The sequence below is a fragment of the Triticum dicoccoides genome, chromosome 2B, assembly GCF_002162155.2.
Source record: "Triticum dicoccoides isolate Atlit2015 ecotype Zavitan chromosome 2B, WEW_v2.0, whole genome shotgun sequence".
In the NCBI taxonomy this organism is placed as follows: Eukaryota; Viridiplantae; Streptophyta; class Magnoliopsida; order Poales; family Poaceae; genus Triticum; species Triticum dicoccoides.
Window position 1 is genome coordinate 583,851,386 of NC_041383.1, and position 16,583 is coordinate 583,867,968.

Sequence of the window (16,583 nt, forward strand, 5' to 3'; positions counted from 1 at the left end):
GCACCCACCTAACTTGGGGGGCAAGTTTCCCCTCTTCCCCCCCTTGGCCGCACCCTAGATGGGATTTGGATGGACGCCGCCCCTAGGGGTGGAACCCTAGGTCGGGGCGCAGCCCTCCCTCTCCCCCTATATATACTTGAGGACTTTGGGGCTGCCAACAGATGAGTTTGACCTCTCCTTGGTGCAGCCCTACCTCTCTCCCTCATCCTCTCCCGCGGTGCTTGGAGAAGCCCTGCAGGATTGACACGCTCCTCCACCACCACCACGCCGTTGTGCTGCTGCTAGACGGAGTCTTCCTCAACCACTCCCTCTCTCCTTGCTAGATCAAGGCGTGGGAGACGTCACCGGGTTGTACGTGTGTTGAACACGGAGGTGCCGTCCGTTCGGCACTAGGATCTCCAGTGATTTGGATCACGACGAGTACGACTCCTTCAACCCCCTTCTCTTGAACGCTTCCGCTTAGAGATCTACAAGGGTACGTAGATGCACTCTCCTTCCCCTCGTTGCTGGTTTCTCCATAGATAGATCTTGGTGACACGTAGGAAAATTTTGAATTTCTACTACGTTCCCCAACACTTTCGCGGTGTCCAACATCGCGAATATTTCAAGGATCATCATATCTATCCCTGATATGTTATAGTTCATCACGGAGCTCTAGTAGCTTGGTGGCAATGTCTTTGGAGAAACATCGCTATCTCATCTGGAAGATTAACTCCCACTCGATTCAAGTGATTGTTGTACCCAGACAATCTGAGTACAAGCTCAACGATTGAGCTTTTCTCCCTTAGTTTGTAGGCTAAGAAACTCATCGGAGGTCTCATCCCTTTTGACATGGGCACGAGCCTGAAATCCCAGTTTCAACCCTCGGAACATCTCATATGTTCCGCGACGTTTCAAAATCGTCTTCGGTGCCTCAATTCTAAACCGCTTAACATTACTGAACTATCACGTAGTCATCAAAACGTGTATGTCAGATGTTCGCAACATCCACAAACGATGTTCGAGGTTGAGCACACCGAGCGGTGCATTAAGGACATAAGCCTTCTGTGCAGCAATGAGGACAATCCTCAGTATATGGACCCAGTCGGCATAATTGCTACTGCCAACTTTCAACTAAATTTTCTCTATGAACATATCTAAAACAGTAGAACTGAAACGCGAGCTACGACATAATTTGCAAAGACCTTTTGACTATGTTCAGGATAATTAAGTTCATCTAAAGAACTCGCACTTAAATAGACATCCCTATAGTCATCTAAGTGATACATGATCCGAGTCAACTAGGCCATGTCCGATCATCACGTGAGACGGACTAGTCATCATCGGTGAACATCTTCATGTTGATCGTATCTACTATTCGACTCATGCTCGACCTTTCGGTCTCTTGTGTTAGAGGCCATGTCTGTACATGCTAGGCTCGTCAAGTCAACCTAAGTGTTTCGCGTGTGTAAATCTGGCTTACACCCGTTGTATGCGAACGTTAGAATCTATCACACCCGATCATCACGTGGTGCTTCGAAACAACGAACCTTCACAACGGTGCACAGTTAGGGGGAACAGTTGCTTGAAATTTTAGTGAGGGATCATCTTATTTGCTACCATAGTTCTAAGCAAATAAGATGCAAAAATAGGATAAACATCACATGCAATCAAATAGTGACATGATACGGCCAATATCATTTTGCTCCTTTTGATCTCCATCTTCGGGGCGCCATGATCATCATCGTTGCCGGCATGACACCATGATCTCCATCATCATGATCTCCATCATCTTGTCTCCATGAAGTTGTCTCGCCAACTATTACTTCTACTACTATGGCTAACGGTTTAGCAATGAAGTAAAGTAATTACATGGCCTTATTCCGTGACACGCAAGTCATACAATAAATAAAGACAACTCCTATGACTCCTGCCGGTTGTCATACTCATCAACATGCAAGTCATGATTCCTATTACAAGAATATGATCAATCTCACACATCATATATATTTCATTCATCACATCCTTTTTGGCCATATCACATCACACAGCATATGCTGCAAAAACAAGTTAGACGTCCTCTAATTGTTGTTACATGTTTTACGTGGATGTTGTAGGTTTCTAGCAAGAACGTTTCTTACCTACGCCAAAACCACAACGTGATATGCCAATTGCTATTTACCCTTCATAAGGACCCTTTTCATCGAATCTGATCCGACTAAAGTGGGAGAGACTGGCACCCGCTAGCCACCTTATGCAACAAGTGCATGTCAGTCGGCGGAACCTGTCTCACGTAAGTGTACGTGTAAGGTCGGTCCGGGCCGCTTCATCCCACAATACCATTGAAACAAGATAGGACTAGTAACATTAAGCATATTGAACAAAATCAACGACCACAACAACTTGTGTTCTACTCGTGCATAGAATCTACGCAATAGACCTAGCTCATGATGCCACTGTTGGGGAACATAGCAGAAATTCAAAATTTTCTACGCATCACCAAGATCAATCTATGGAGATACTAGCAACGAGAGAGAGAGAGGGAGTGCATCTTCATACCCTTGAAGATCGCTAAGCGGAAGCATTACAAGAACGCGGTCGGTGGAGTCGTTCACGAAGCGATTCAGATCGCGGCCGAATCCGATCTAAGCACCGAACAATGGTGCTTCCGCATTCAACACACGTACAGCCCGGGGATGTCTCCTCCTTCTTGATCCAGCAAGGGGAGAGGAGAAGTTGAGGGAGAACTCCGACAACACGACGGCATGGTGGTGATGGAGCTCGTGGTTCTCCGGCAGGGCTTCACCAAGCACTACGGAGGAGGTGGAGGTGTTGGAGGAGGGAGGGGCTGCGCCAGGGAAGAGGTCACGGCTGCCCTCCAATCTCCTCACTATATATAGGGGCAAGGGGAGAGGGGGAGGCGCCCTAGGGTTTCCCCTAGGGGGCGGCGGCCAAGCAGATTGGATCTCCCTAGGGAAAATCCTAGGAAGACTTGCCCCCCAAGCCAAGCAGATGGAGGATTGCCTCCCAAGCTAGGTGGAGGCGCCCCACCTCCCCAAATAACATGGGAAAGGGTGTGGGGGGCGCACCACCCCTTAGTGGGATGGTTTGCCCCTTCCCCTTTGGCCCATGAGGCCCTCTAACACTTGCCGGGACTCCCAAAATACCTTTCGGTCATGCTGGCCATAGCCTGGTACCCCCGGAACACTTCCGGACTCCAATACCCTTCGTCCAATATATCGATCGTCACCCGCGGACCATTCCGGAACTCCTCGTGACGTCCGGGATCACATCCAGGACTCCGAACTACCTTCGTAACCACATACTATTTCCCATAACAACTCTAGCGTCACCGAACCTTAAGTGTGTAGACCCTACGGGTTCGGAAACCATGCAGACATGACCGAGACGTTCTTCGGGCAATAACCAACAGCGGGATCTGGATACCCATGTTGGCTCCCACATGTTCCACGATGATCTCATCGGATGAACCACGATGTTGAGGATTCAATCAATCCCGTATACAATTCCCTTTGTCCATTGGTATGTTACTTGCCCGAGATTCGATCGGCGGTATCCCTATACCTTGTTCAATCTCGTTACCGGCAAGTCTCTTTACTCGTTCCGTAATGCGTGATCCCGTGACTAACTACTTAGTCACATTGAGCTCATTATGATGATGCATTACCGAGTGGGCCCAGAGATACCTCTCCGTCATACGGAGTGGCAAATCCCGGTCTTGATTCGTGCCAACCCAACAAACACTTTCGGAGATACCTGTAGTGCACCTTTATAGTCACCCAGTTACGTTGTGACGTTTGGTACACCCAAAGCATTCCTACGGTATCCGGGAGTTGCACAATCTCATGGTCTGAGGAAATGATACTTGACATTAGAAAAGCTCTTAGCAAACGAACTACATGATCTTGTGCTATTCTTAGGATTGGGTCTTGTCCATCACATCATTCTCCTAATGATGTAATCCCGTTATCAATGACATCCAATGTCCATGGTTAGGAAACCATAACCATCTATTGATCAACAAGCTAGTCAACTAGAGGCTCACTAGGGACATGTTGTGGTCTATGTATTCACACATGTATTACGATTTCCAGTTAATACAATTATAGCATGAACAATAGATAATTATCATGAACAAAGAAATACAATAATAACCAATTTATTATTGCCTCTAGGGCATATTTCCAACACTTTAATTCATTTTATGTTGGTTATTGCCCTCAAGCATCTAATAATGTTGCGCACGCGAGATCGATCCTGGTCGAGAGCTCTTTTTTGGCGCTAGTTAGCTTGCGCGGCGTTGAAGGGGCACAACAGGACCTCCCAGTACGCTCCCACCCTCGAATCGATGCATTGGCTGGCCCGGATTGGGCTGCATCTAGCTGGCCCAACTTTGAATAGGCCATAATCCTCCTAGATGGGCTGCCCTAGCGAGGTAGACGTTGCCAATGCAGCCGAATGGATCTGAGATCGCTATCTGTAGCTAGAAGACACAAAGAGAAGCTGGATTTGTGGAGTTCTATTGAGCTAGCGTGCATTTTCTGCAATATGCTTACAGTTATAAGTTATACTTGTCTATTATAGTTACATAATCAAGTTTAATACCTATTTAATCCTATAATACCCTAATCAAATAATATAAGTCACATGTATTTTCATTTTGGTTCTCATGTTATTAACCTAAATTTTCATCAAGCAATTCCTGCAGCAACGTGCGGGCTATCCTCTAGTTCTATAAGTACACAACATCCTTGCAACATATCCCAAGGAGAGATTCGATCAGGCGCCCAATGGTGTCCAATGAGGGATGACCATACAATGGGGCATGACCAATGTCATGGTCGAAACAGATGCAAGCCATCAACAATTCGAAGATTTTCAATCTTGCGTCCAATAGTGTCCTGTTTAGGGAGATTAAAGCCCTGGCTATGCTGCACTTTATGTTGGGGAACGTAGCAGAAATTCAAAATTTTCTACGCATCACCAAGATCCATCAATGGAGATACTAGCAACGAGAGAGAGAGGGAGTGCATCTTCATACCCTTGAAGATCGCTAAGCGGAAGCATTACAAGAACGCGGTCGGTGGAGTCGTTCATGAAGTGATTCAGATCGCGGACGAATCCGATCTAAGGACCGAACAACGGTGCCTCCGCGTTCAACACACATACAGCCCAGGGACGTCTCCTCCTTCTTGATCCAGCAAGGGGAGAGGAGAAGTTGAGGGAGAACTCCGACAACACGACGGCATAGTGGTGATGGAGCTCATGGTTCTCCGGCAGGGCTTTGCCAAGCACTATGGAGGAGGTGGAGGTGTTGGAGGAGGGAGGGGCTGCGCCAGGGAAGAGGTCACCGCTGCCCTCCAACCTCCTCACTATATATAGGGGCAAGGGGGCTGTGGGAGGAACTCTAGGGTTTCCCCTAGGGGGCGGCGGCCAAGAAGATCTCTATGTCATCTCCTAGATGCAGCTACCACGCTCTACTTGGAGCTATTCCAAATAACTGTTCTAATATACGAATCCGGTTTACTACTCAGAATAATCCAGATTAGTGTCAAAGTTTGCATCGGTGTAACCCTTTATGAAGAACTCTTTTACCACCTCCATAATTGAGAAAATTCCTCAGTCCACTAGTTACTAAGGATAAGTTTGACCGCTGTCTTGTGATCCATTCCTGGATCACTCTTGTACCCCTTGACTGACTCAGGATAAGGCACACTTCAGGTGCGGTACACAGCATAGCATACTATAGAGCCTACGTCTGAAGCATAGGGGACGACCTTCATCCTTTCTCTCTCTTCTGTCGTGTCATGTCTTGAGTCTTACTCAATATTCACACCTTATAACACAGCCAAGAACTCCTTCTTTGCCGATCTATTTTGAACTCCTTCAAAATCTTGTCACGGTATGCATTTATTTGAAAGTACTATTAAGTGTTTTTGATCTATCCTTATAGATCTTGATGCTCAATGTTCAAGTAGCTTAATCCAGGTTTTCCATTGAAAAACACTTTTCAAATAACCCTATATGCTATCCAGAAATTCTACATCATTTCTGATCAACAATATGTCAATAACATATACTCATCAGAAATTCTATAGTTCTCCCATTCACTTCTTTGGAAATACAAGTTTCTCATAAACTTTGAATAAACCCAAAATCTTTGATTATCTCATCAAAGCGTATATTCCAACTCCGAGATGCTTACTCCAGTCCTTAGAAGGATTGCTGGAGCTTTGCATACTTGTTAGTATCTTTTAGGATTGACAAAACCTTTTGGTTGTATCACATACAACCTTTCCTCAAGAATATCATCGAGGAAACAATGTTTTGACATCCTATCTGCAAGATTTCATAAATCATGCAGTAACTGCTAATATAATTCCAACAGACTCTTTAGCATCGCTACGAGTGAGAAAGTCTCATCGCAGTCAACTCCTTGAACTTGTCGGAAAACATCTTAACGACAAGTCGAGCTTTCTTAATGGTCACACTTACCATCATTGTTCGTCTTCCTTTTAAAATCCATTTGTACCCAACAGCCTTATGACCATTAAGTAGTTCTGCCAAAGTCTACACTTTGTTTTCATACATGAATCCTCTCTCAGATTTTATGGCCTTGAGCCATTCGTCGGAATCCGGTCCCACCATCGCTTCTCCATAGCTCATAGGTTCATTGTTGTCTAGCAACATGACCTCCAAGACAGGATTACCGTACCACTCTGAAGCAGTACGCGTCCTTGTCGATGTACGAGGTTCGGTAGTGACTTGATCCGAAGTTTCATGATCACTATCATCAGCTTCCACTTCAATTGGTGTAGGTGCCATAGGAACAACTTCCTGTGCCCTTCTACACACTGGTTGAAGTGATGGTTCAATAACCTCATCAAGTCTCCACCATCCTCCCACTCAATTCTTTCGAGAGAAACTTTTCCTTGAGAAAGGACCCGCTTCTAGAAACAATCACTTTTTTGCTTCCGGGTCTGAATTAGGAGGTATACCCAACTGTTTTGGGTGTCCTATGAAGATGTATTTATCCGCTTTGGGTTCGAGATTTTCAGGATGAAACTTTTTTCACATAAGCGTCGCAGCCCCAAACTTTCAAGAAACGACAACTTAGGTTTCTCTAAACCATAGTTCATACGCTGTCATCTCAACGGAATTACGTGGTTCCCTATTTGAAGTGAATGCGGTTGTCTCTAATGCCTAACCCATAAACGATAGTGCTAATTCGATAAGAGACATCATGGTATGCACCATATCCAATAGGGTGCAGCTATGATGTTCGGACACACCATCACACTATGGTGTTCCAGGTGGTATTAGTTATGAAACAATTTCCACAAGGTCTTAATTGTGTAACAAACTCGTAACTCAGATATTCATCTCTATGATCATATCATATACATTTTATCCTCTTGTAACGATGATCTTCAACTTCACTCTGAAATTACTTGAACCTTTCAATAATTCAGACTTGTGTTTCATCAAGTAAATAAACTGAGCATCTACTCAAATCATCTGTGAAGTAAGAACATAACAATATCCACTGCGTGCCTTGGCACTCATTGGACAGCACACATCAAAATGTATTACTTCCAACAAGTTGCTCTCTTGTTCCATCTTACTGAAAACGAGGCTTTTCAGTCATCTTGCCCATGTGGTATGATTTGCATGTCTCAAGTGATTTAGAATCAAGTGAGTCCAAATGATCCATCTGCATGGAGTTTCTTCATGCGCACATACCAATAGACATGGTTCGCATGTCTCAAACTTTTCAAAAATGAGTGAGTCCAAAGATCCATCAACATGGAGCTTCTTCATGTGTTTTATACCAATATGACTCAAATGGCAGTGCCACAAGCAGGTGGTACTATCATTACTATCTTATATCTTTTGGCATGAACATGTGTATCACTACGATCGAGATTCAATAAACCATTCATTTTAGGTGCAAGACCATTGAAGGTATTATTCAAATAAACAGAGTAACCATTATTCTACTTAAATGAATAACCATATTGTGATAGACATAATCCAATCATGTCTATGCTCAACGCAAACACCAAATAACAATTATTTAGGTTTAACACAAATCTCGATGGTAGAGGGAGCAGGCGATGCTTGATCACATCAACCTTGGAAACACTTCCAACACACATCGTCATCTCACCTTTAGCTAGTCTCCATTTATTCCGTAGCTCTTTTATTTCGAGTTACTAACACTTAGCAACCGAACTGGTATCTTAATACCCTAGTGCTACTAGGAGTACTAGTAAAGTACACACTTAATACAATTAATGTATATCCAATATACTTCTGTCAACCTTGCCAGCCTTCTCATCTACCAAGTATCTAGGGTAGTTCTACTTCAGTGACCGTTCCCTCATTACAGAAGCACTTAGTGTCGGGTTTGGGTTCAACCCTGGGTTTCTTCACTGGAGCAGCAACTGATTTGCCGTTTCATGAAGTATCCCTTCTCGCCCTTGCCCTTCTTGAAACTAGTGGTTTCACTAACCATCAACAATTGATGCTCCTTCTTAATTTCTACTTTCTGTTGGAAATATGCCCTAGAGGCAATAATAAATTAGTTATTATTATTATATTTCCTTGTTCATGATAATCATTTATTACCCATGCTATAATTGTATTGATAGGAAACTCAGATACATGTGTGGGTACATAGACAACACCATGTCCCTAGTAAGCCTCTAGTTGACTAGCTCGTTGATCAATAGATGGTTACGGTTTCCTAACCATGGACACTGGATGTCGTTGATAACGGGATCACATCATTAGGAGAATGATGTGATGGACAAGACCCAATCCTAAGCCTAGCACAAAGATCGTGTAGTTCGTATGCTAAAGCTTTTCTAATGTCAAGTATCATTTCCTTGGACCATGAGATTGTGCAACTCCCGGATACCGTAGGAATGCTTTGGGTGTACCAAATGTCACAACGTAACTGGGTGGCTATAAAGGTCCACTATAGGTATCTCTGAAAGTGTCTGTTGGGTTGGCACGAATCGAGACTGGGATTTGTCACTCCGGTTGATGGAGAGGTATCTCTGGGACCACTCGGTAGGACATCATCATAATGTGCACAATGTGACCAAGGGGTTGATCACGGGATGATGTGTTACAGAACGAGTAAAGAGACTTGCCGGTAACGAGATTGAACATGGTATCGGCATACCGACGATCGAATCTCGGGCAAGTACAATATCGCTAGACAAAGGGAATTGTATACTGGAATGATTGAGTCCTTGATATCGTGGTTCATCCGATGAGATCATCGTGGAACATGTGGGAGCCAACGTGGGTATCTATATCCCGCTGTTGGTTATTGACCAGAGAACGTCTCGGTCATGTCTGCTTGGTTCCCGAACCCGTAGGGTCTACACACTTAAGGTTCGATGACGCTAGGGTTATAAAGGAAGTTTGTATGTGGTTACCGAATGTTGTTCGGAGTCCCAGATGAGATCGTGTACGTCATGAGGAGTTCCGGAATGGTCCGGAGGTAAAGATTTATATATGGGAAGTCCTGTTTTGGTCACCAAAAAAGTTTCGGGTTTTATCGGTAACGTACCGGGACCACCGGGAGGGTCCCGGGGGTCCACCAAGTGGGGCCAACATCCCCGTAGGGCTGCATGGGCCAAGTGCGGGAGGGGACCAGCCCCAGGTGGGCTGGTGCACCCCCCCCCCCCCCACAAGGGCCCAAGGCGCCTAGGGTTTGGGGAGGGGGCGCACCCACCTAACTTGGGGGGCAAGTTTCCCCTCTTCCCCCCCTTGGCCGCACCCTAGATGGGTTTTGGGCTGGCAGCCGCCCCTAGGGGTGGAACCCTAGGTGGGGGCGCAGCCCTCCCTCTCCCCCTATATATACTTGAGGACTTTGGGGCTGCCAACAGATGAGTTTGACCTCTCGTTGGCGCAGCCCTACCTCTCTCCCTCCTCCTCTCCCGCGGTGCTTGGCGAAGCCCTGCAGGATTGCCACGCTCCTCCACCACCACCACGCCGTTGTGCTGCTGCTGGACGGAGTCTTCCTCAACCACTCCCTCTCTCCTTGCTGGATCAAGGCGTGGGAGACGTCACCGGGCTGTACGTGTGTTGAACGCGAAGGTGCCGTCCGTTCGGCACTAGTATCTCCGGTGATTTGGATCACAACGAGTACGACTCCTTCAACCCAGTTCTCTTGAACGCTTCCACTTAGCGATCTACAAGGGTATGTAGATGCACTCTCCTTCCCCTCGTTGCTGGTTTCTCCATAGATAGATCTTGGTGACACGTAGGAAAATTTTCAATTTCTGCTACATTCCCCAACAGTGGCATCATGAGCTAGGTCTATTGCGTAGATTCTTTGCATGAGTAGAACACAAAGTAGTTGTGGGCGTTGATTTTGTTCAATATGCTTACCGTTACTAGTCCAATCTTGTTTCGATAGTATTGTGGGATGAAGCGGCCCAGACCGACCTTACACGTACACTTACGTGAGACAGGTTCCACCGACTGGCATGCACTTGGTGCATAAGGTGGCTAGCGGGTGCCAGTCTCTCCCACTTTAGTCGGAACGGATTCGATGAAAAGGGTCCTTATGAAGGATAAATAGCAATTGGCATATCACGTTGTGGTTTTGCGCAGGTAAGAAACGTTCTTGCTAGAAACCCATAGCAGCCACGTAACACATGCAAACAACAATTAGAGGACGTCTAACTTGTTTTTGCAGGGTATGCTATGTGATGTGATATGGCCAAAAAGAATGTGGTGAATGATATGTGATGTATGAGATAGATCGTGTTCTTGTAATAGGAATCACGACTTGCATGTCGATGAGTATGACAACCAGCAGGAGCCATAGGAGTTGTCTTAATTTATTGTATGACCTACGTGTCATTGAACAACGCCATGTAATTACTTTACTTTATTGCTAACCGGTAGCCATAGTAGTAGAAGTAATAGTTGGCGAGACAACTTCATGAAGACACGATGATGGAGATCATGATGATGGAGATCATGGTGTCATGCCAGTGACGATGATGATCGTGGAGCCCCGAAGATGGAGATCAAAAGGAGCAAAATGATATTGGCCATATCATGTCATTTTTGGTTGCATGTGATGTTTATCATGTTTATGCATCTTATTTGCTTAGAACGACCGTAGTAAATAAGATGATCCCTCATTAAAATTTCAAGAAAGTGTTCCCCCTAACTGTGCACCGTTGTGAAAGTTTGTCGTTTCGAAGCACCACGTGATGATCGGGTGTGATAGATTCTTACGTTCACATACAACGGGTGTAAGCCAAATTTACACACGCGAAACACTTAGGTTAACTTGACGAGCCTAGCATGTACAGACATGGCCTCGGAACACAAGAGACCGAAAGGTCGAGCATGAGTCATATAGTAGATACGATCAACAAGAAGATGTTCACCGATGTTGACTAGTCCGTCTCACGTGATGATCGGACACGGCCTAGTTGACTCGGATCATGTAATCACTTAGATGACTAGAGGGATGTCTATCTGAGTGGGAGTTCATTAGATGAACTTAATTATCCTGAACATAGTCAAAAACCCTTTGCAAATTATGTCATAGCTCGCGCTTTAGTTCTACTGTTTTAGATATGTTCCTAGAGAAAATATAGTTGAAAGTTGACAGTAGCAATTATGCGGACAGTAGAAGGCTTATGTCCTTAATGCACCGCTTGGTGTGCTGGACCTCGAACGTGGTCTGTGGATGTTGCGAACATCTGACATACACGTTTTGATGACTACATGATAGTTCGGTAATGTTAAATGGTTTAGAATTGAGGCACCGAAGACATTTTTGAAATGTCGCAGAACATATGAGATGTTTTGAGGGCTGAAATTGGGATTTCATGCTCGTGCCCACATCAAGAGGTATAAGACCGCCGATGATTTTCTTAGCCTGCATAATAAGGGAGAAAAGCTCAAACTTGAGCTTGTGCTCAGATTGTCTGAGTACAACAATCACTTGAATCGAGTGGGAGTTGATCTTCCAGATGAGATAGTGATGTTTCTCCAAAGACATTGCCACCAAGCTACTAGAGCTTCGTGATGAACTATAACATAACAGGGATAGATATAATGATCCTTGATCTATTCGCAATGTTCGACACCGTGAATGTAGAAATCAAGAAGGAGCATCAATTGTTGATGGTTAGTGAAACCACTAGTTTTAAGAAGGGCAAGGGCAAGAAGGGGTACTTCATGAAACGGCAAATCAGTTGCTGCTCCAGTGAAGAAACCCAAGGTTGAACCCAAACCCGAGACTAAGTGCTTCTGTAATAAGGGGAACAGCCACTGGAGCAGAATTACCCTAGATACTTGGTAGATGAGAAGGCTGGCGAGGTCGATAGAAGTATATTGGATATACATTATGTTAATGTGTACTTTACTAGTACTCCTATTAGCACCAGGGTATTAGATACCGGTTCGGTTGCTAAGTGTTAGTAACTCGAAATAAAAGAGCTACGGAATAAACGGAGACTAGCTAAAGGTGAGATGACGATGTGTGTTGGAAGTGTTTCCAAGGTTGATGTGATCAAGCATCGCCTGCTCCGTCTACCATCGAGATTGGTGTTAAACCTAAATAATTGTTATTTGGTGTTTGCGTTGAGCATAGACATGATTGGATTATGTCTATCGCAATACGGTTATTCATGTAAGGAGAATAATGGTTACTCTATTTATTTGAATAATACCTTCAATGGTCTTGCACCTAAAAGAATGGTTCATTGAATCTCGATCGTAGTGATACACATTTTCATGCCAAAAGATATAAGATAGTAATGATAGTACCACTTACTTGTGGCACTGCCATGTAAGTCATATTGGTATAAAACGCATGAAGAAGCTCCATGTTGATGGATCTTTGGACTCACTCATTTTTGAAAAGTTTGAGACATGCGAGCCATGTCTATTGGTGTATACGCATGAAGAAACTCCATGCAGATGGATCGTTTGGACTCACTTGATTTTGAATCGCTTGAGAAATGCAAATCATACCACATGGGCAAGATGACTGAAAAGCCTCGTTTTTCAGTAAAATGGAACAAGATAGCAACTTGTTGGAAGTAACACATTTTGATGTGTGCTGTCCAATGAGTGCTGAGGCATGGAGTGAATATCGTTATGTTCTTACTTCACGGATGATTTAAGTAGATAGTGAGTATATTTACTTGATGAAACACAAGTCTGAATTATTGAATGGTTCAACTAATTTCAGAGTGAAGTTTAAGATCATCGTGACAAGAGGATAAAATGTCTATGATATGATCATAGAGATGAGTATCTGAGTTACGAGCTTTGGCACGCAATTAAGACATTGTGGAAATTGTTTCACAATTAATACCGCCTGGAACACCATAATGTGATGGTGTGTCCGAACATCATATTTGCACCCTATTGGATATAGTGCGTACCATGATGTATCTTATTGAATTACTACTATCATTCATGGGTTAGGCATTAGAGACAACCGCACTCACTTTAATAGGGCACCACGTAATTCCGTTGAGACGACACCGTTTGAACTATGGTTTGGAGAAACCTAAGTTGTCGTTTCTTAAAAGTTTGGGGCTGCAACGCTTATGTGAAAATGTTTCAGGTTGATGAGCTCGAACCCAAAGCGGATAAAAATGCATCTTCATAGGACACCCAAAACAGTTGGGTATACCTCCTATCTCATATTCGGAAGCAAAAGTAATTGTTTCTAGAAATGGGTCCTTTCTCGAGGAAAAGTTTCTCTCGAAAGAATTGAGTGGGAGGATGGTGGAGACTTGATGAGGTTATTGAACCATCACTTCAACCAGTGAGTAGCAGGGCACATGAAGTTGTTCATGTGGCACCTACACCAATTGAAGAGGAAGCTGATGATAGTGATCATGATGCTTCATATCAAGTCACTACCAGACCTCGTAGGTTGACAAGGACGCGTACTACTTCAGAGTGGTACGCAATCCTGTCTTAGAGGTCATGTTGCTAGACAACAATGAACCTACGAGCTATGGAGAAGCGATGGTGGGCCCGGATTTCGACGAATGGCTCGAGGCCATAAAATCCGAGAGAGGATCCATGACTTTGGAAGAAATACTTGATGGTCGTAAGGCCGTTGGGTAAAGATGGATTTTAAAAGGAAGACATACAATGATGGTAAGTATCACCATTAAGAAAGCTTGACTTGTCGTTAAAGATGTTTTGCGACAAGTTCAAGGAGTTGACTACGGTGAGGCTTTCTCACTGGTAGCGATGCTAAGAGTCTGTTGGAATTGGATTAGCAGTTACTGTATTATTTATGAAATTTTGCATATAGGATGTCAAAACATTGTTTCCTTGACAGTTTTCTTGAGGAAAGGTTGTATATGATACAACTAGAAGGTTTTTGACAATCCTGAAAGACGCTAACAAGTATGCAAAGCTCCAGCAATCCTTCTAAGGACTGGAGTAAGCATCTCAGAGTTGGAATGTACGCTTTGATGAGATGATCAAAGATTTTGGGTTTATACAAAGTTTATGAGAAACTTGTATTTCCAAAGAAGTGAGTGGGAGCACTATAGAATTTCTGATGAGTATATGTTGTTGACATATTATTGATCAGAAATGATGTAGAATTTCTGGAAAGCATATAGGGTTATTTGAAAAGTGTTTTTCAATAGAAAACCTGGATTAAGCTGCTTGAACATTGAGCATCAATATCTACGAGGATAGATCAAAAACCGCTCAATGGTACTTTCAAATGAGCACATACCTTGACATGATCTTGAAGGTGTTCAAGATGGATCAGTCAAAGAAGGAGTTCTTGCCTGAGTAGTAAGGTATGAAGTTAAGAGTTAAAGCTCGACCCCGGCAGAAGAGAGAGAAAGGACGAAGGTCGTCCCCTATGCTTCAGATGTAGGCTCTATAGTATGCTATGCTGTGTACCGCACCGGAAGTGTGCCATGCCATGAGTCAGTCAAGGGGTACAAGAATGATCCAGGAACGATCATCGGACAGCGGTCAAAATTATCCTTAGATGAATAAGGAAATGTTTCTCGATTATGGAGGTGATAAAGAGTTTGGCATAAAGGGTTACGCCGATGCAAGCTTTAACACCTATCCGAATGACTCTGAGTAGCAAACCGGATACATATAGTGGAGCAACCATTTGGAATAGCTTCAAGTGGAGCGTGGAAGCAGCATTTACAATATGACCTAGAGATTTGCAAAGTACACACGGATCTGAATGTTGCACACCCGTTGACTAAAACCTCTCTCACAAGCAAAACATGATCAAACCCCAGAACTCATTGAGTCTTAATCACATGGTGATGTGAACTAGTTTAGACACTAGTAAACTCTTTGGATGTTGGTCACATGGCGATGTGACCTATCAGTGTTAATCGCATGGCGATGTGAACTAGATTATTGACTCTAGTGCAAGTGGGAGACTGTTGGAAATATGCCCTAGAGGCAATAATAAATTAGTTATTATTATTATATTTCCTTGTTCATGATAATCGTTTATTACCCATGCTATAATTGTATTAATAGGAAACTCAGATACATGTGTGGGTACATAGACAACACCATGTCCCTAGTAAGCCTCTAGTTGACTAGCTCGTTGATCAATAGATGGTTACGGTTTCCTGACCATGGACACTGGATGTCGTTGATAACGGGATCACATCATTAGGAGAATGATGTGATGGACAAGACCCAATCCTAAGCCTAGCACAAAGATCGTGTTGTTCGTATGCTAAAGCTTTTCTAATGTCAAGTATCATTTCCTTGGACCATGAGATTGTGCAACTCCCGGATACCGTAGGAATGCTTTGGGTGTACCAAACGTCACAACGTAACTGGGTGGCTATAAAGGTGCACTATAGGTATCTCTGAAAGTGTCTATCTGGTTGGCATGAATCGAGACTGGGATTTGTCACTCCGGTTGACGGAGAGGTATCTCTGAGCCCACTCGGTAGGACATCATCATAATGTGCACAATGTGACCAAGGGGTTGATCACGGGATGATGTGTTACGGAACAAGTAAAGAGACTTGCCGATAATGAGATTGAACATGGTATTGGCATACCGACGATCGAATCTCGGGCAAGTACAATACCGCTAGACAAAGGGAATTGTATACGGGATTGATTCAGTCCTTGACATCGTGGTTCATCCGATGAGATCATCGTGGAACATGTGGGAGTCAACATGGGTATCCATATCCCGCTGTTGGTTATTGACCGGAGAACGTCTCGGTCATGTCTGCTTGGTTCCCGAACCCGTAGGGTCTACACACTTAAGGTTCGATGACGCTAGGGTTATAAAGGAAGTTTGTATGTGGTTAAAGAATGTTGTTCGGAGTCCCGGATGAGATCCCGGACGTTATGAGGAGTTTCGGAATGGTCCGGAGGTAAAGATTTATATATGGGAAGTCATGTTTTGGTCACCGGAAAAGTTTCGGGTTTTATCGGTAACGTACCGGGACCACCTGGAGGGTCTCGGGGGTCCACCAAGTGGGGCCACCATCCCTGGAGGGCTGCGTGGGCCAAGTGTGGGAGGGGACCAGCCCCAGGTGGGCTGGTGC